The sequence below is a fragment of the Orcinus orca genome, chromosome 12 (assembly GCF_937001465.1).
Source record: "Orcinus orca chromosome 12, mOrcOrc1.1, whole genome shotgun sequence".
NCBI lineage: Eukaryota > Metazoa > Chordata > Mammalia > Artiodactyla > Delphinidae > Orcinus > Orcinus orca.
In genome coordinates, this window is record NC_064570.1 from 10,677,798 (window position 1) to 10,698,464 (window position 20,667).

General features: G+C 40.8%; 1 long non-coding RNA gene across 3 annotated transcripts in view; it reads left to right on the forward strand.

Annotated features, from left to right (window-relative positions):
- Positions 1-20,667, forward strand: part of LOC125960674 (uncharacterized) — a 299,417-nt gene that overhangs the window by 160,475 nt on the left and 118,275 nt on the right. The window contains exon 1 of one of the 3 annotated variants that reach the window (XR_007470592.1): positions 19,389-19,476. The exons of the other annotated variants lie outside the window; for them this stretch is intronic. This is a non-coding gene — a long non-coding RNA (uncharacterized LOC125960674). Of the gene's footprint in view, positions 1-19,388; positions 19,477-20,667 lie in introns of those variants that run through there. 3 annotated transcript variants of the gene reach the window in all.

Sequence of the window (20,667 nt, forward strand, 5' to 3'; positions counted from 1 at the left end):
TAGTGATGCTGAGCACCTTCTCGTGGGCCTGTGTTTTTTGATATTACGTAATGACAGAGCCAACGATGGGAAGATGTGCATAAATCGATGAGCCAATCTGTTTCAGATAATCAATGCATGAGAAAAAGGTCCCTTTGAAGTGCAGAATAGATGAATGGATTTTAATACAATCAAGTTCATCAATATAGTTTCAGATTCCATATCACAACTAACCTTTAAGAAGTGACCACTGTTGTGTTTTGGCGGAGTGTTGAAGACGATCCACAATTATCTGAAAAGCCTATAAAATACTCTGCCCTTTTCCAACTACACATCTGTGTCAGGCTGCATTTTCTTCATATGCATCAACCGAAATAAATATCTCAACAGACTAAATGCAGGCGGAGAAATGAGAATTCAGCCGAGCTCTGTTAAGCCAGATATTAATGAGATTTGCAAAACTACAAAACAGTGTCATTCTTGTCACTCTTTTCTGTTTTAGAAAATAGTTGTGTTTCATAAAATTATATAATTTGGGCAGTATGTAATGGATTTATGGTTTTTTGAAAAATAAAGTAATAAATATTTTATAAATGATCAGTTTCAATTTCTAATGTATTAATCAGTAGATAAAATCCACCATGAACCAAAGCTCTTTGGGGTCGTCAATAAATTTTAAGAATTTTAAAAGGTCCTGAAACCAAAACTTTTGAGAATTATTGCTGTGAATTACACAGTTATGGAGACAGGTGGGAAAAGATAGATATTTTTGCTTCCCCTATCTTCCACTTGTGAACAAGTGTCATCAACTTCTACAGAGTTGCTCAAGCCCCATATCTAGCAATTATCCGTTGTTCCTCCCTCGCCCTCATTCCGTACCCCAATCAATTACCTGGTCCTGTTGGCTCCGCTGCTCCCCGTTCCCATCTCCACTTCTTCCACCAGGGTCCAGGACACAGAAGGGATGTTGCATAAATAGGCCCCGATTTTTTCATGCCTCCCTGTATCAAGCCTTGAGTAGTTTCCTCCTAAGATAACACTGGGCTTGGCCACGTGACTTACTTTGGCCATGGGATGATAGCGAGCATCATGTAAGCGGTGATTTGAAAGTTACTTTTGTTTGGGACTTGCTGTCTCTGACTGCCATCATGTGAACAAGCCTGGATGGTGAGAGAGACGTGGCTCGATGTCCTTCACCACCTCCTCAGCCTGGCCACTCCAGTTGACTATAGGTACATGACAGCCCAGCCGAGACCAAGAAAAGAAGTACCCAGCTGAAGCCAGCCCCATGGGAAGCCCCATGATTGTGTTTTGAGGGGCAGTTTGTTAAGTGTCAGGAGCTGGCTGATACATCCTATCATTCTGTGTCTGGATTACTGCAATGCCCTCCTCTCTATCTCCCACCTTCCAGTGTCTCTCCTCCCACTTGTGGTTTCTCCTTCACACTGTAGCCCCAAAGCTCTTTTGAAACATAAGTCTGACTATTGTTAAGTGTCATTCAATAACAACCTGTAATGCCCCCTCATTGCATGTTGAATGAAATCAAAACTTCTTATGGTGGGCTTCCCTGGTGGCGCAGTGGTTGAGAGTCTGCCTGCCGATGCAGGGGACGCAGGTTCGTGCCCCGGTCCGGGAAGATCACACATGCCACGGACCGGCTGGGCCTGTGAGCCATGGCCGCTGAACCTGCGCGTCTGGAGCCTGTGCTCCGCAACGGGAGAGGCCTGCGTAGCGCAAAAAATAAAAAAACCAAAAAAAACAAACTTCTTATGTGGCCTCCCAGGTGCCCTGATCTGGTCCCTGGCCATCATTGTGAGCTTATCTCATTTCCTTCTGTTTTGCACACTGTGCTTCAACCACCTGCCACATTCTCTGCCTCGGACAAGCCCAATTCTTCATCACTCAGGGCTGTTGTCCTTGCTGTTCTCTTTGCCTGGACCACATTCCCTCCTGCTCTTTGCCTGGCTGGCTTGTTCTGACCTTTCAGGCCTCGGGTCAAATCTGCCCCCCTCCCCATGAGACCTTCCCTGACCACTTTATCCTAAGCACTGACCCTACTTTTCCGCATCACAAACGCCCCATCATTCCACCTGGCGCTTAGCTCGACTTATTGGCAGGGACTTTGTCTCCCCCATGTACTGATATGTTTCAGCTCCCAGACCAATGCCTGGCTCACAGCAGGAATTCAATAAATACTCAAGGAATCACTGATGAGTAGAGAAAGAGGATTGACTCTCTCGGGGATGGACCTACTTGCAGGTGGCTGCGCACAGGGCATCATTTGAGGAATGGCGTCCTGCTCACAAATCTCTTTGCCACGTGGCACAACAAGACACGGTGTAATTTAGTGCCATATTCTTGCCTGAACACAGGAGTCACTAATGTTAATAAAATACAGGGGCTTCCCTGGTGGCGCAGTGGTTGGGAATCTGCCTGCTAATGCAGGGGACACAGGTTCGAGCCCTGGTCTGGGAGGATCCCACATGCCGCGGAGCAACTAGGCCCATGAGCCACAACTACTGAGCCTGCGCGTCTGGAGCCTGTGCTCTGCAAAAAGAGAGGCCGCGACAGTGAGAGGCCTGCGCACCGCGATGAAGAGTGGCCCCCACTCGCCGCAACTAGAGAAAGCCCTCGCACAGAAATGAAGACCCAACACAGCAAAAATAAAATAAATAAATTAATCAACTCCTACGCCCAACATCTAAAAAAAAAAAAATACAGAGTTTGGGTCCTATTGAATTAGAATCTCTGGGGAAGGTGCCTGGGAATCTGTATGTGAGCAAACAGTCCAAATGATTCTTAGGATTAGCAGGAAAGAACACAGGCTTGGGATCAAACAGCGCTGGTTTTAAATTCTGCCCTGGGTCTTACCAGCTGAGTCACCTTATTGCTTTCCTTCTTCCCTCCATCACTCATTAATTCACTCACTCACTAATTCTCTTATTTAATCAACCTTTACCAAACGCCTGCTATGTTTAGACATGACTCTCGCCCGTTAGGAATAAAGCAGCGAACAAGATGGATAAGGTGCCTGCTCTCATGGAATTAGCTGGGGGAGACAAATAAATGAACAAAGTAATTTCAGATAAGGCAAATGCCACGTATGGGATGAAAAGTGATAAACAAATCAGGGTGATGGGATAGATACCAGAGGGCGGTCTAGTTAGATGGGGTGGTCAGGAAAGGCTTTTCTGAGAAGGCAACCTTTGCGTTGAGACTGAATGACAAGAAAGGTGCAGCCTAGAGATGCCGTGTCATTAAAGCTTTTCAGACAGAGGGAGCGCGGAGTGCAGAGCCGCTGGCCTCAGTGTCAAGGTCAATGCCGTCATCTGTGAAACGGTAGTAACGCAGTGGTGGTGTAGATAATAGAGTACGTCCAGTGCCTGATACATGGGAGCTACTCAGCAGATGTTAGCACACATTCTTTTCCTTCTCTCCTGGGGGCAGGAGATGAGACCATCCACTCCTTCACTTGTTCAACAGGTATTTATGTGTGTGAGGCAATGAGGGAGTGAGGGGTTGTCTCCTCAGGGGACTTGTAGTCTAGGAGCTAATCTAAAGCAAGCATAGGACATAACGCAAAGCAGAAAGTGGGAAGTGGTGTTTATAAGTTATTCCCTATTATCTGAGGAGTTTTGGTGGGACCAAGAGACCCTGAGGAGGGATGGGGGGGGAGGGTCTGGAGGAGACTGCAATGTGCAAGGCCGCTTAGGATGTTCATTCCAGGGCTGCGCACAGCTGAGGGTGTCTGGGGATGTCAAGATGCTGCCAGAAGGCCCAGGCGTGATTGGAAAGGTCCTGAAAATGACCTTCACCTGCTTCTTAATTGTGCTTTTTGTCTCCCTCCAATTCCTCCATCCCTCAAGGTCCTCAGAAGCATTTGCTAGCTCAGAGTCCATGTCGGGGACTAACAGCCATCAGGGAGCCCCCTTAGCTCCTATTCTGCGCCTGCCCTTGTGTTCACCAGTGTCACCCACAGCCCAGGCAGAGCTGCTGGGGGATGCAGGCTCATTCTTCTCATCAGCAGGCAAAGGGGAGAACAGAAGATGAGGGAAAGGAAGGTGCCCTCTTCTGCCATACCAGGGTGACACATGTTTCAGCAGGTCAGCAGGGCCTGACGTGTACTATCTATTTAGATTACTAGCGTCATTCGTAGGAATTTGGGTGTCATTAAAATGTTCACTTTATAGCTGTGGACACTGAGGTAAAGCATAACGGGACATCCCCACCCCTCAGGTTTATTAAGGACAGAATTTTATTTTCAGCTTTTGAGTTACTCCATAAGCACTAGAGCTGAAATCATGTGATGCCACATTGGACCATGGATTTGATCAATTTAGTTCAACAGCTGCTTCACTAGGGCGGGGCATCAGCTGTTTGACGGAATTGCCTCGTAGTTGAGATGGCAGTTTGGGGCTTATTTAGCCGTATGGCTGAGAACTGGTAGGTTGGTGAGGACAGATTCCGAGTCACGTGCTTTATTTAGGTAATAAAGTATGGATTTGTTGGATGGTCTGTTTATCTGATAGACCATCAGGCAAAAGGTGGAAAGGATTTTAATAGAATGCTACAGTAACGTAAGAATCTTAATTTCATTAGACACGCCAGAAGCCGTGGGAGTGAGACAAGTCTGGGAGCGCTTGATGAGTGTTTTGGGCCCCGGATCACCAGAGTGGACATCGTTAATCCTTATGATCCAATTGGCTTTGAACTAATTTCAAAGTTGTGAAAAATAGTGCTGTTATGCCAACTCAAAAAGACAACTATATGCCTGTTTAGAATTACTAAATTGCATGTTTGACCTTGGTCAAAGTTAGCATTACATTTGGCACAGCACTCATCGTGATGGTAAACAATAATCACATTTAAGCATTATGAAGTCTCTTATTACCATTGCTTTCGCATTTGATAATTTTTCCAAGAACTTAAAAATGGTTTTCCCTTCCTTTAATTTTTCCTTTTTAGCTATATTATATTTATATAGCTATACATAGGGTACTAGCTGGTTAAATTCCAGATTACTTTTTATTACCTAATTGACCATGGAATGCTACTTTTAGTAGAAGGCATCCTCCCCATATAAGTCTCACCAAATGTTATGAACAGGGAAGGCTAGTGCCGTATTTGGAAAGGAATGAGCATTATTTAAGAGATGAGTGATTATACAGAGATGAGTGAAAATCAGAACGAGTGAATGCATCAAAAAAACCCATAACATACAGAGGGAAGTAAGTCAGAAAGAGAAAAATAAATACCGTATGCTAACACATATATATGAAATCTAAAAAAAAAAAAAAGGTTCTGAAGAACCTAGGGGCAGGACAGGAATAAAGACGCAGATGTAGAGAATGGACTTGAGGACACAGGGAAGGGGAACGGGAAGCTGGGATGAAGTGAGAGAGTGGCATGGACATGTATTCACTACCAAACGTAAAATAGATAGCTAGTGGGAAGCAGCCACATAGCACAGGGAGATCAGCTCTGTGCTTTGTGACCACCTAGAGGGGTGGGATAGGGAGGGTGGGAGGGAGATGCAAGAGGGAGGAGATATGGGGATATATGTATATGTATAGCTGATTCACTTTGCTATAAAGCAGAACCTAACACACCATTGTAAAGCAATTATACTCCAGTAAAGATGTTAAAAAAAAAAAAAACATGATATTCCTAGAAAAAAATGAGCGATATGCTTTAACTTCGAGATCTTCCACACACATAATCAAGCATAACACTAGGGAGAAAAGCATTTAACCAGTGAAACTGCATGGCTTGATGCAGTGCAGAATTGCAATATTACCTCCTCACTTCCAACTGTTCCTGTTGTAACCTCAGACTCGAGAGCATCTGCCTTAAACTCACCAACACTTCAGAGAGTTTTAGGTCTCACTTTGACTCTCATTGTTGTGTATGATTTGAGGCAAGTCAATTCAGAGCTCTAAAATCTCATGGTTTTTTGTTGTTGTGGTTTAGTTTTGTTTGAAAAATGAGGAGATTGGAGTAGCATAGTATAAGGTTTCAGCCTTATGGTAACTTTCTAAGGTTGGAGCAGGTAATGGTGGGGTACTCTGGCTGAAGGAAGGGGGTGAATGACACGGAAGCTTCTCTGATTAATATTTAGGGTTCCAAGAAACACAGTTCGAAGATGCATGGGCAAGTCAGGCCCTAGGATCCTAGTAACACGCCATTGAAAATGGGCATTGGTGACGTGCCTCTTTACTACTCACCAGGTGGTTGGCATAAGGGACTAGTATGGTAACTAACCTCGCCAGCCTAGTTATATTCTATAATATGCGGGTTTTGACCAACATCTTAATTTTTGTACAACAAAATATATAGCTTTGAAACAACAAACAAAAATATTATCATGATACTTTGGGTGATTCTCTTATGGTAGCTAAGAGGTGGATATATTTCTTGTACCTATGTCTCTTTCTAGGAAAAGTGAACACATGAAAGATAGACTAAGAGAGCCTATATTTCAAGAAAATGAAGATACTCCTATAGGTTTAATATGCAAACGCACACACACACACACACACACACACACACACACACAGAGCAACAACAACAACAAAACCCCCGGAAACCTTCCCTGTGTACTTTTCTCTCTTAGCTGTTGTGAGGAAATCACTGGCCAGCACATGAAAGTAAAAGGCAGTTATCTCTGGTATTGGTAACAGGTGAGGTTGGAGGTGAGCCCCCTTGAGGGAAAACAGTTTTCAGGGGGCAGCCCAGCTCTGCTCCAGCCAAATATTACCACCTGCAAATTAGGGCCCAAGGTTGCCAGATGGCACAATTTTTAAAAAGGACCTGGAAATTCAAAAATTTTCGGTGGAATCTCCAAATTTTAAATGTTGATTCTATTTTTAAAGAATAGTCGGTGATGAGGAGACAGTCCATGGGCTGCTCGGGCGCAGCAGCTGGAAGCTAGTGGGAGACCAGGCGGGTGTCAGGGTGAAGTCACTACTGGAGGCCCAGGCCCTGCCCTTTTCTCCCTTCTCTGCCCTTTGGGATTCCAAGGTAGAGATCCAGAAACGGGGTGAGCTGGGTGGGAGGTGGAGTTAGCGGTACCAGCAGGACAAGCTCCTGGCCCTCTAGTGCAGTCTGGGGGTCCTCAGGCTGGAGGCCAAGTGGCCCTCTCTGGCCTACACCCCCTATCCCCACCCTCCAAATCTGGTCCCAAGCTACTTTTCCAGGGTTAATTTGGGGGATTCCCCCTTGTGCTCCTCTTGATGCAGGCAGGCAGATTTCTCCCCAGGGAGATGTAGGTGCCCCTAAAGCCACCATGCTTTCTGCCCAAAAGCCAGGCTTCCATTCTCTCCACTTGCCTGCACCTAGGCTGGTATTAGGAAGAATCACTGTTGACTAGAAACGTCTCATAACTTTTAAAAAAGTGGGATGCCAAACGTTACAATTACTGTAATTACAATGAAATATTTACATATAGGGAAATACCAGAAAGAGGTATTTAAAAAAATCACATTGGCTATATTAGAATGTAGAAATCAATAGGAGGTATTCTCTGTTTTATAATTTTTCTGTAACATTCTTATATTGCTTTGATAACTACACTGAAACATTGTTTATATTGCGTTGATAACTACACTGAAACAAAAGAAAAGCGATGAGTTTTAATTTTTAATTTAAACTCTGGAACAAAGGCAGAAGGTCTCTAATAATCCAAATTTAAAATTCTTTGGCTTCATGAAACAAACTAAAAATGTCTCGAGAAAATAAAAGGGTGAATAAGCTAATAGATTGTTTGTAGCCATCTACGAACACAACATTCATATATATAACCATAGGTAATACATATTAATAAAAGATAAGGGTTAAAAATTTTCCATCTGTTAAATCAAGAACCGAGATGATAAACTGTACTTGTTTAAGAAAGAATATTATTTTTCAGAAAAAAGTTCTCTGCTTTTTCTTACCAAGCCTGCTATTAGAGACGAGCTTTTAAGGTTTATCCTTTTATTTTATTTTTTTTAAAGCACACAAAGCCAACTTTAAAAAAAGAGGGAAAAGAAAAACCAGCCTCTGATAGATTGCCCAGTAGAGAATTATTTATATGAAAAATCCTGCCTAAGCATAATTTTTTGAGATGACATGTGCTTTGAAACTACAATGTGATTTCTTCTTGAATGTAAAAGTAACTGTCTTTTTTTTTTGTTTTGCTGACACCAAGAGATACAGAACCTGCTGATGTAACACGGATGGTAGTTGGCTCAATCAATCCTAAAACCTATAAATCCATGTGATATACAGTATACTGTATGGTATTAAGGAAAATATCAGTGATTTATGTAATTGGAAATTTGAGCAATACAATTTTAATTATGTTTGGTTTTTCCTCCTTGAGAGCCTGCGTCTCTGATGACTGGGGGTCGGTTATGATTCTTACAGAGCCACTATTTCTTCTACCCTGGTTCCTCTTTGGAGAACAATTTTGGTTGTATCAGAATTGTTTCTGTGGTCCACCGAGTGTGAGGGCATGCAGTGCTGAGAAGCAAAGATGGAAGGGAGTTTCAAGGATTATTCATGAATAAAACTCGAGCACATGACACTCAAGATAAAAAACACAAACAGATAAAAGCAGGCCAGCCAGCTAGTTTCCCGAGACTCTTCACATCTCAGGCAAAGCTCAGTCTTAACCTCTCTCCCTTAGTGGGCATTTTACTTGTACGTGATCTTTTACTTTAGGAAGAATAGTTGTTGTATATTAGTTCCTCTCATGTAGAGAGAGTGGACTCCAGAAATGTTTGTTCAAAGAATGAATTTCCTCTCCAATGAAGTCTACATCCCTCTGCCAGGAAAACCTTTCTCAATGTTGCTTTCATTACTTCACTTCCTGTTTCCAAAACCTCAGAGGCCTCACTTCACCCAGAGCCCACATTTATCATTCACGGTTCTTTGCAATTTGGCCTCAGCTCTGATTTTCTAGCTTTATCACCTGCTCACTGCTCCCTTAGGTAAGCCCCCTGCTGTGCTCGATGTCCAGCTACTCACAGACCCTGGGAAGGAGAAGGAAGTGCACAGCAAGGGCTGTCCTTTTCTCACTTGCTCCCACTTACTGATATCAGGTGTGCCCCTGCTTAATCCCTACTGCTTCGAGGAAGCTTGTCCATAAACTTCCAACCCATAAGGGGTACATGCCAACCGGCAAGTGGTCTCTATCGCCCTCGTTTAAAGCCGTGCCAGAAGTACTAGTACTTCTCGATTCGCCCTTATTCTGTTACTTGCCTGTGATATCAGTTGTGCAATTGTTGTGGTTGTATATGTTTTGTCATGTTCTCACGGGCAGGCGGCCTCATAATAGTTTGGATTCCCAACAGAGCCTGGCACAGTGTTACATACGTAGACGTGTTATGAACTGAACTGTGTCTCCCCGAAATTCATATGTTGAAGTCCTAACAATAAGCACCTCAAATGTGACCATGTTTGGAAATAGGGGTATTGCTGGTAAGTTAGGTAGTGGGTGCCACTCAATCAGTGTGATTGGTGCCCTTATAAAATGGGGAAATTTGGAAACAGAGACATGTACACGGGGAAAATGCCATGTGAACATGAAATCAGAGAATAGGAATGCCAAAGATTGCCACTAAACCACCAAAAACTAGGAGGGAGACATGGAACAGCACCCTCAGGAGGAACCAACTCTAATAACACTTTGATCTTGGATCACACCCCTAGCCCCTAAAACTAAGAGACAGTACATTTCTGTTGTTCATGCAATTTGTGGAACTTTGTTAAGACAGCCCTAGGAAATTAATACCACATGCTTAATAAGCCTTTATTAAGTCAAAATGAAGGAGAAAGAAGTGTAAAATGCTCACTGTGGACTTTTTTTAAAAAAGAAAAACATTTATTAAAAAGTCTTTAGTCTTTTATTAAAAGACTTTAGTTTTAGAGCAGGTTTAGGTTCACAGCAAAACTGAATGGAAGGTTCAGGGATTTCCCACACTTCCTGCCATACACACAGCCCTCCTCACTAACTGTGCCAAGTGGTACGTTTGTTACACTTGATGACATTGACACGTCATCATCAGCCAAAGTCCATAGTTTACCTTAGGGTTCTCTCTTGGTGTTGTACATTCTATGGATGTTGACAAATGTAGTCACCGTTGTAGTATCACACAGAGTATTTTCACTAAAACGAAAATGAAAATGAAGGTTTTTAGGATTTCACCTAAAAATCCTCGGTGTTTACTCCTTCCTCTCCCCCAATTCCTGCAATTACTGATCTTTGTATTATCTCCATAGTTTTACATTGTTTAGCCTTTTCAGATTGACTTTTTTTTTTAATTAAAAAATTTCTTTTCCTATCTTTATTGGAGTATAATGGCTTTACAATGTGGTGTTAGTTTCTGTTGTACAACAAAGTGAATCAGCTGTAAGTATACATGTATCCCCATACCCCCTCCCTCTTGAGCCTCCCTTCTATCCTCCCTATCCCACACCTCTAGGTGGTCACAAAGCACCGAGCTGATCTCCCTGTGCTATGCAGCAGCTTCCCACTAGCCATCCATTTTACATTTGGTAGTGTATATATGTCAATACACTATGTCTTATGTGTCACTAGTGTATATATGTCAATACACTGTGTCAGTACTCTCTCACTTTGTCCCAGTTTCTCTGTCCCCCACTGTGTCCTCCAGCCCATTCTCTACATCTGCGTCTTTATTCCTGTCCTGCCACTAGGTTCATCAGTACCGTTTTTTTAGATTCCAGTATGTGCGTTAGCATACCGTATTTGTTTTTCTCTTTCTGACTTACTTCACTCTGTATGACAGACTCTAGGTCCATCCACCTCATTACAAATAACTCAATTTCGTTTCTCTTTATGGCTGAGTAATATTCCATTGTATATATGTGCCACATCTTCTTTATCCATTCATCTGTCAATGGGCATTTAGGTTGCTTCCATGTCCTGGCTATTGTAAATAGTGCTGCAATGAACATTGTGTATCTTTTTGAATTATGGTTTTCTCAGGGTATATGCCCAGTAGTGGGATTGCTGGGTCATATGGTAATTCTTTTTTTAGTTTTTTAAGGAACCTCCGTACGGTTCTCCATAGTGGCTGTATCAATTTACATTCCCACCAACAGTGCAGGAGGGTTCCCTTTTCTCCACACCCTCTCCAGCATTTATTGTTTGTAGATTTTTTGATGATGGCCATTCTGACTGGTGTGAGGTGATACCTCATTGTGGTTTTGATTTTCATTTCTCTAATGATTAGTGATGTTCAACATCTTTTTCATGTGTTTGTTGGCACAGGTTGACTTCTTTCACTTACTGATATGTATTCAAGGTTCATCCATGTCTTTTCACGGCTTAACAGCTCATTTCCTTTTAGTACTGAATAACATTCAGTTGTCTGAATACACCATAGTTTATTTATCCATTCACTTACTGAAGGACTTCTTTGTTACTTCCAAGTTTTGAAAATTATGTATAAAACTATGAACATTCATGTGCATGTTTTTGTGTGAACCTAATTATTCAACTCATTTGGTTATATACCAGGAAGTGTGATTGCTGGATTGTATGGTAAGAGTATATTTAGTTTTGTAAGAAACTGCCACACTGTCTTGCAAAATGGCTGCACCATTTTGCATCCCCACCGTCAATGAATGAGAGTTCTTACTCCATGCATCCTCACCAGCATTTGGTGTTGTCAGGACTTTTGTCATTCTAATAGATATGTAGTGGTATCTCTTTGTTGTTTTAAGTTGCATTTCCACAATGATATATAATATTGAGCATTTTTTCTTATGCTTACTTGCCATCTGTGTATCTTCTTTTGTGAAATGTTTGTTCAGGTCTTTTGCTCATTTTTAAATTGGGTTGTTGATTTTCTTATTATTGAATTAAAAGTTCTTCGTATATTTTGGATAACAGTCCTTTTTCAGATATGTCTGTTGCAAATAATTTTTCCCAGTCTGTGGCTTTTATTCTCATTCTTTTAACACAGTCTTTTGCGGAGCAGATATTTTTACTTTATGAAGTCCAGCTTGTCAATTATTTCTTTAGATACAATGCCTTTGGCGTTGTATCTAAAAAGTCATTGCCAAATCCAAAGTCACCCAGATTTTCTCCTTTGTTTTATTTTAGTAGTTTCATAGTTTTGCATTTTACATTTAGGTCTGTGATCCATTTTGACTTAATTTTTGTGAAGAGTGTAAGGTCTGTGTCTAGATTCTTTTTATTTTTTGCATGTGGATCTCCAGCTGTTCCAGTGCCATTTGTAAAAGACCGTCTTTGCTCCATTGTGGTACCTTTTCTTTCTTTATTTCTATAAATATATTTAGTTGAATATATTTACATGGGTCTATTTCTGGGCTCTCTATTCTGTTTCCTTGATTTATTTGTCTATTCTCTTGCCAATACCACACTGTCTTGATTACTGTAGCTTTAATGAAGTGAGTCTTGAAGTTGAGCAGTGTCAGTCCTACAACTTTATTCTTCAACATTGTGTTGGCTATTCTGGATCTTTTGCCTTTTCGTATAAGCTTTAGAATCAGTTTGTCAATATCTGCAAAATAATTTGCTGGGATTTTGATTGGGATAGCATTGAATCTATAGGTCAATTTGGGAAGAACTGACATCTTGACATATTGGGTCTTCCTATCCATGAACGTGGACATTTTTGTTATATTATTAGATTTATACCTAAGTATTTCAGTTTGGGGTATGCTAATAATGTAAATGGTATTGTGTTTTAAATTTCAAATTCCACTTGTTCATTGTCAGTGCATATGAAAGCAGTTGGCTTTTGTGTATTGGCCTTGTATCCTGCAACCTTACTATAATCACTTATTTGTTCCAGGTGTTTTTTTGTCTATTATTATTTTTTTAATTTTCTACATAGACAATCATGTCATCTGTGAACAAAGTTTTATTTCTTCCTTCCCAGTCTGTATATTTTTTATTTTCCCCTTTTGTCTTATTGCACTAAGCTCGTACTTCCAGTATGGTGTTGAAACGGAGTGGTGGAGGGGACATCCTTGCCTTGTTCCTGATCTTAGTGGGAAAGATTTGAGTTTCTAATAATTAAGTATGATGTGAGCTGTAGGTTTTTTTGAGATATTCTTTATCAAGCTGAGAAAGTTCCCCTCTATTCTTAGTTTATTGAGAGTTTTTATTGTGAATAAGTGTTAGATTTTGTCCATTGTATGAGTTTACTGATATGATCATGTGATTTTTCTTTCTTTCTTTTTTTTTTTTTAAAGAAGATGTTGGGGGTAGGAGTTTATTAATTAATTTATTTATTTTTGCTGGGTCGGGTCTTCGTTTCTGTGCGAGGGCTTTCTCTAGTTGTGGCAAGTGGGGGCCACTCTTCATCGCGGTGAGCGGGCCTCTCACTATCGCAGCCTCTCTTGTTGCGGAGCACAGGCTCCAGACACGCAGACTCAGTAGTTGTGGCTCACGGGCCTAGTTGCTCCGCAGCATGTGGGATCCTCCCAGACCAGGGCTCGAATCTGTGTCCCCTGCATTAGCAGGCAGATTCTCAACTGCTGCGCCACCAGGGAAGCCCAATTTTTCTTTTTCTAGCCTGTTGATGTGATAGATTACATTAATTGATATTTGTGTGTTGAATCAGCCTTGTATGCCTGGGATAATTCCTACTTGGAAATGGTGTATAATTCCTTTTACACATTATTGGATTCAATTTTCTAATATTTTTTTGAAGACTGTAGATGACAGAGTACTGGTGGGAGGAGATGTGGCAAATAAGCCTTTAGTGACGTGGAGGTAAGGTGTAGGGGAAGGGATGTGTTCCAGAGCCCTGGGATTAGGTTTTAGTCTTTTAGTGAACCTGTGCCTCTGGACTCGAAACTTCACAAGTGCAAGTCAGTTAGGCTTTGATAAGACCCCAGTATTTTAGGTTCTTTAAATAGTTTCTCTTGAGGACAGTCCTTTTTAAGGGAAACAGAATGCTGTGACATGTTTCTAAGTGGTTCCGTCTTCCCTCCCCCTGCCAGAAACACAAGGGATTTTTGCCTCTGATATTCAGTGTAAGAACCTGGTTCATCTTTCGGAGGTAAAACTCACAAAAGTGTAGGCCCTCCCCTGACCGAGCGCCCCTGGAGTTTTGATCTCTCAGAGTTGTTTACACTGAACCTCCAGCAATTTCTCAATTATTGTTCAGGTTTTTCTAACCCGGTACTAGTTCCTGTGGAGGTTTCTGCTCTATAAGTTGTGATTTTCTGCATCCTCCTGTCCTTCCAGTTTTTGAGGCAGCGGTTTGCCTTGTGACCTCACGGCTCTGACTTATTTTGAAGTGACACCTTCCAAGCTCCTTATATGCTGGACCAGAAACCAAAAGTCCTGTGGAGTTTTTAATAACCTGCTGGAGTTGCACACAGCTACTCTGGCTATGTGTTCCAGGCAAAGATGACTCACTGTGTTTTGAACATGATGCAATTTTAAAGTTATAATCTACTGTTGGAAGTTCAATAGGAGTTCATTAGATACCATGTGAGTTTGGATTAAAATATCAAGAAAAGTTTTCATATAAATTAATTGCTGCAAGAAATGATCAAACTTAATTCATCAAAACAGAGCAAGAAAACAGTTTAGGTAAATTTAATCATTTATATTTTATTAAGAGCCAAGTATATATAGAAATATAAAACATCATTCATTTTGCTTTTTTTTCTGCTCAAATATGTGGCATTAAAAAAATCTCCATTTAAAAAAAGTGAGAACAATATATTCATATCATTTCTAGGCTCACATAGTCATCTAATATCCGGAGTCATGTTGGATCATGTGGTTGGTGCAGACTCAGATCCTCTTCCACCTCCCACCCCCTTTTTTCATTCATAGCTCAATAGTCTAATTCTCATTTCACAAGAGTTTCTTTTTAATAAATGGAAGAGAGACATCGCTGCACATTTTACAGCAGTTGCATTTTTTTGAATTAGGCTGCTCCCAAAATTAATTGTTTCATTGTGTAGAGCTCCTCTCCTGATCTTTTTAAAAAATAGGAGCTATAGTTCGTCTTCTCTGAAGTATTTCATCATTTTGCTTGCTTTATTCAGATGCTTTGAAAATGCCTGAAAAATTAAAAAAATTTTTAATGTAAAATGTCTTTTTTTCAGTCATGGGAACATTTAATAGTAGTATTAAATATGAAATAAACGGCAGTGTCCCAAATCTATACTGAAGTATATGACTGTGTAAAAACATAGACTAGAGGTAAGTGGGTGACATTCATATGTCATGTGATTTCCCACGCTGTTCTGGGCACGGCCGGCCTTTAAAAGGCTTATTGTGTACATAATATATAATAATTATATACATAATATAAAAGTATATATAATTGTATAATGTAATTATATAATGTAGAATACAGTTTAATATATAATTACATATATATATATACAGCCAGTTGGGAGTTTTATTTATCTTTAATTAATTTATTTTTTGCCCACAGAATAGCTATTGCTGACTCATGGAATAATACACTTTTATCAGTGATTAGGAATCTTCTCCTCATGGTGTGAACACCCAGAGGGGTTTATTTTAATGACATAATTTATTTGCATACTTAGAAAGCTTTACTCAATTAAAATACATTTTCTGTATGTGTGCATAAAATATATTACTGGGGTTAGCTATGATTCTTTGGAAGCAGAGAAATAAATCTCTCTGTGTTGAGTTTTAGTTAAGCTCTGAATTTTCTCAACTTTTCCTCTGACCTGTATCCTGATTTCCCTGCCTCCAATTTGATAAATAACATTGGCCTCATGTTTACCCGTTTATCTGTTATGCATTTATTTGAAGCTCTGCAGGGCAGGTATTTGATGATATGTGTAGAAAACCCTGGGTCTCTCAGAACTAGCAGTCTTTCTGTTTGACTTATTCTAGCTCAGATGGGTTAGTGTTCATCACATTTTTTTTCAGGGGGGAGTTTGGAAGTTTACCTCATCTCCTACCATGGAGACCAGGGTCAAAAGAGACAAGGATGCTTAGTTTCCATTCAGCATGTGCTCTGCTCCACCTCTTCCCCAGTTGTTCATACCGCACATCTCCTCCCCTCTAAGCCGACCTGTGGGGGAAGACACAGAGATAAGTTTACAAAGGAATGTAGGCCTGGTCTGAGACCATCAGTTAAACCTTTTCCTTCTAGTCCTCAGCACAGCATGGGATGCAACTTGTCCAGGCCACACATCAGACGAGAGAAAGGGAGAGTGGAAAGATGCTGCATGTATGAAGAAGGTCATCATGCCTTTGCATGCATCTCTTCCCCTATCCAACTTTCCTCCAATGAAAGAATCAGAAGCTCTTGGTGAAGATAGACACTCCAAACTCCTATGAAATAATGATCAATAGAGTAGCTGCATTTATATTTTTCTTTCAGGATGAATGAGTGTTAGTTAGAATTGTTGGATGAAATGAATCTTTATTTCTAACTCTCTCCAGCCCCGCCAACTAGGCTTATAACTTTAAAAATTGTGCTGCTGCTTTTAGGATCCTAAATATGCATATATTCATATATAATTCTCTGATCTATGGAGGTGACTTGATAATAGTATCAAGTTACAATTTATCACTCAACTCTGTAGTATTTAGTTACATATGATCAATTAAATCACCCAATTTGACAAAAAAAATCTATAGGATGGTTCTTATAAATAGTTAATATACTGGTATAATGCAGAGAATTAAAATAGTAGAGATCTAAGGTACACATTTCTGTTGTTGTGATAGATACAGCATTCCCGATTCAAATGTTTCTTCAGGGCTGAAAAAGATCAGAATAACATTCTCCTCTGCTCTCTACCCCTCAATTTCTCTTACTTTTCTGCACATCAATATATATTTTTTCTATCAATATATGGAAAGACCCATAGTTGCTGACGTATGAGAAGGAGCTTGTTTTGACAGAATCTGCAGATTAGTTCAGTGGAAGAATTTCATGAATTCTGGTAAGCAAGATAATTTTTATAAAAATTCTGGGATTTCAGCAGACTGGCCAGGGAGCATAGTAAGAATCTGAATGTACATCTCCAATGTTAAGGAATTTTCATGCCATTTTTCCTTTTCCAAGACATACAAAAATCAGGAATAAACAAGTCCCTGAATAAAAATGCCAGTGGGTTTTGAACTCAAAGTCCCAAACCAGAGAAAGGTGCTGGGATACAAACACTGCCATGTCCTCCTTTTTGCTGGGTGCCTGGCAGCCCCAGCGCTTTCCTGATGCCCTTGGCATCCCACAGACTCGGGCAGCTTTGCTCTGGCTCCTTCCTCTCTGCACACGATGGGGCAGGTGTCTCCCAGACTTCTAGTCTCTTCTCTGGATCAAGTTCCAGGGGCTGGATAGAGGCTCTTTTCCCAGTGCCACACTCAAAAACTCATCTCTCGTCGTCAGATAAGACCCTCAAGGTCTTCAGCTTATTCCTTTTCCAAGAGTAAATTTTCTGCCTCTAAAGGACACCTCCCATCAGATTTTGGGGAGCTTCTTACACTCTTTTAATGGGAATGTTAATTCTGGGGTTTAGGGGTCCAGCCCTCCATCCAACATTTTTTCAATATTTCTCTCAAGGGGCTAATGAATCTTCAACAATTAAAAAAGAATTCAAATATTCAGTTTAGGAGTCTCCTTTTGCTACAGTTGAAACTGTCTGGTTTATAATTAGTGATTGAGAAGATGCCTGTGCATGTATATGATAAATAATCCCACAAACTTCAATATCAATCACCTGTTTCCCTAGGGTCAATAAGAATGCATGTTTTGTTACCGTGTTTCTGAAGTATGTCCTGGAGGGAACAAAATTCAGAAGAAAGATTAGTCTCCTTAAATGATCTGTTCTTGTTTGTAGTGGTTTATACTACACACACATTAGGCATTTAACAAGTCATTTTGCCTGTCATTATCTGTTTCTCAATGCCATTGAGTCATTCATTTTTTCATCCAGTAGTAAGATGTTGAGCACTTATTACACGATTGCACCGTGCTCGGTGCTAGGGATACCACAGCGAATGAGATGGACATGAGCTCGACTTCACAGTCTTGTGGGCTAGTGACTGTAGATCATATAAATAGTTAACTTCATCAGAACTGCCCATCTCAACTTAGGAATGATTATCTTGTTAAGACCCAGCACTTCTGGTTACTTTCAAGATGAGAACAAATATAATTTTAAAACACAGAAGTCAAATTCAGAGAGGCGCTGGTATACATTAAATGACCTTCTGAAAAATGTTAATTTGAAGTGTGTTTCCAAATTTGGCAGTAGGCTGTGAGAATTGTAAAGAGCTGTATCTGCTTATTAAGGCAAAATGGTTAATTGTGAGTATAATATGCTTCTTTTGTATAAAATGCAAGTTAAATATCAAGAATACATTTGATTGTTTTGAGAAGTCAACATAAAACATAGAATGTTAATGCTGTAGGGACCTGGAGAATGTCTTATCTCATCCCCTGGTTTTATAGAAAGGAAATGAAGAGGGGAGAGACAGTGCTGGGTCACCCCTACCCCCTGCTTCACACAGAGGGTTTAATTGAGATCAGCTGGGGCCGAATGGCCTTCCCACTGGCTCCAACTATAAAAAGAGAATTGCAGAGGAAAACAAAAACTTAGAGGAAGCTAGGTTTTCTCCAGGGAATTGGTCCAGTGCAAAGCTTTGTTGTCCAGGACAGCTTAGAGGCAGAAGCCTGTTACAGAGATGTTACTTTAGGAGGTGGCTGGCTTGAGATTTCCAAGAAGAGGAGAGTGATGATTTTGAAATCCTAAAGAATAAGGGAACCAAAGGCTATTCTCAGAAATTTTACTCTAAAGCTAGTTAATTGAATTTCCTTGGGAATTTTAGCCATTTAGGAATAAATTGCAAAAAGTTTTAGAAAGAATTGGCCAAAATACATTTATTCAAAGCCAGTTATCCATTTCACTAATTCTAAGTCACAATTGACTTCAAATGCTCCATTATTTTATATACCACTAAGAAGGAAAAATCACTGCCCATGAAACTGTGATACGATGCTTTCTTATCACTTAGAATGTATTTTATACTCATTTAAAGTCTTTGTACTTAGACATAGGTTTGTTTGTTTGTTTTAATCTATCACTCTTTTGCCTACAGAAAAAAGGAAAAACATAAGGGAGCTAAGTAATTATGGTATTCTAAAACTTCTTCACATCCAAAGGCCAGTTCTTCTGCATCCCTTTTCATTTACTGTCATTGATGCCCATGCTTGTGTATATATCAGTAACTTCCTTTGAAGACATTGAGGCTTGTTGTTTCTTAAAAGAGTCTGTAAGATAACCCAAAGCCATTGGTGCAGAACCCTTTACCTGGCTTTGACTCCCAGGTCAAGAATGTGGCTGATCACTTAGTTACCATCCCAGACCCGCTCCCCACAAACATTTGATTTACAAGAATGCCTTTCTAATTTTCCAGGAATTTTCTTCCAAGTTGCTGATGCAGTGAGAGCTCTGTCATGATTGGCACAGGGCAGACAGAGATTGTTTGACACCACCTCTGAGGTACATCCTGATTTTCGATTTCAGAGAGTAAAATGTAAAGCAATGTGACTCAGAACTAATGAAATATGGCACTAAAAGACTCCTCGCCTTTATTGTGTTTGCCCTTTAGTGTTTGACCTATTTTGCAGACACAGTAAATTAGCTGCTTTGTTTTGTTATTGTGAGTAATTGAACTTGGGGTTGTGTATAGTACCTGCTGCGTTTCTCTCGGTCCGTATTTCCTATACGCCTCCCAGAATACAAGTGATCTCCGAGTTACTAGTAGGTTTTCTATGTGGAAAGAATTCCATGGTTACAGAAGTTTGGGAGATGCCATCCACCACATTGCTCTCTTGAAGAGGCACAGTTCTAATGAGTATCAAAGCCTCTGAAAAGTCCTGCAGTGAAGAATTCCTTTTAAACACTTACCTCTATGCTTTCAAACTTGTGTGACTATAAACGTCTTTTCCCCCATTTTTTATGAGCGGGCTGTAGCAGAGTTTGAGAGATTCTCCTCTAGGATATCTTAGTGTTCAATCCTAATAGCCAAGCCTGACCCCCACCGCTGGCCTTGGATGTGGTCGTAACATTTATTATGAAGTCATCCAGGGTGACTGCACCCTGGGGAAGGGCATGTCCACAGAAGAGCTAACACATCCCTTGGGATTCTCTGAGTCCTCCAGCAGCAAAAGACTGTCATAGAGATGAGCCTTTCCCAGCCTGGCCTCTCCTCACGCACACCTCAGTGGCCCTGTGCTCACATCTCTGATTCGGTGGCTGGTCCCTCTTAGCTTGTCCTATTCCTCCCACATAATCTGTCCTCACCTCTCAGTCTGAACCCTAACACAGCTCTCCTGGACAGTCGTCTTCATCCTGCTGAATATTTCCAAAACCACTTCTCCACCTGGACATAATCTGGAGCTATGGGTTTGACAACGGATCATCCCCATGTCAGAGTCTCACATGCCCCTCAACCTCAACATGTCCTAAAAGGAATTCATGATATCCACATGTCCCCAGACACACGATTCTTGGGTTCTCTCTCGTGGTTAATAAGCAGCGAGGAGCTAAAGCCCCATCAAGACACAACCGATCCCCGGACTCAGTGTCCCATGGTCAGCCCCCAAGTCCTATGAGTTCAAATCCATGAGTCCCCCAGCTGGGCCCTTCCCCATCTGCCCACTGCTGCCTTAATTCAGGCCCTCTTTAACT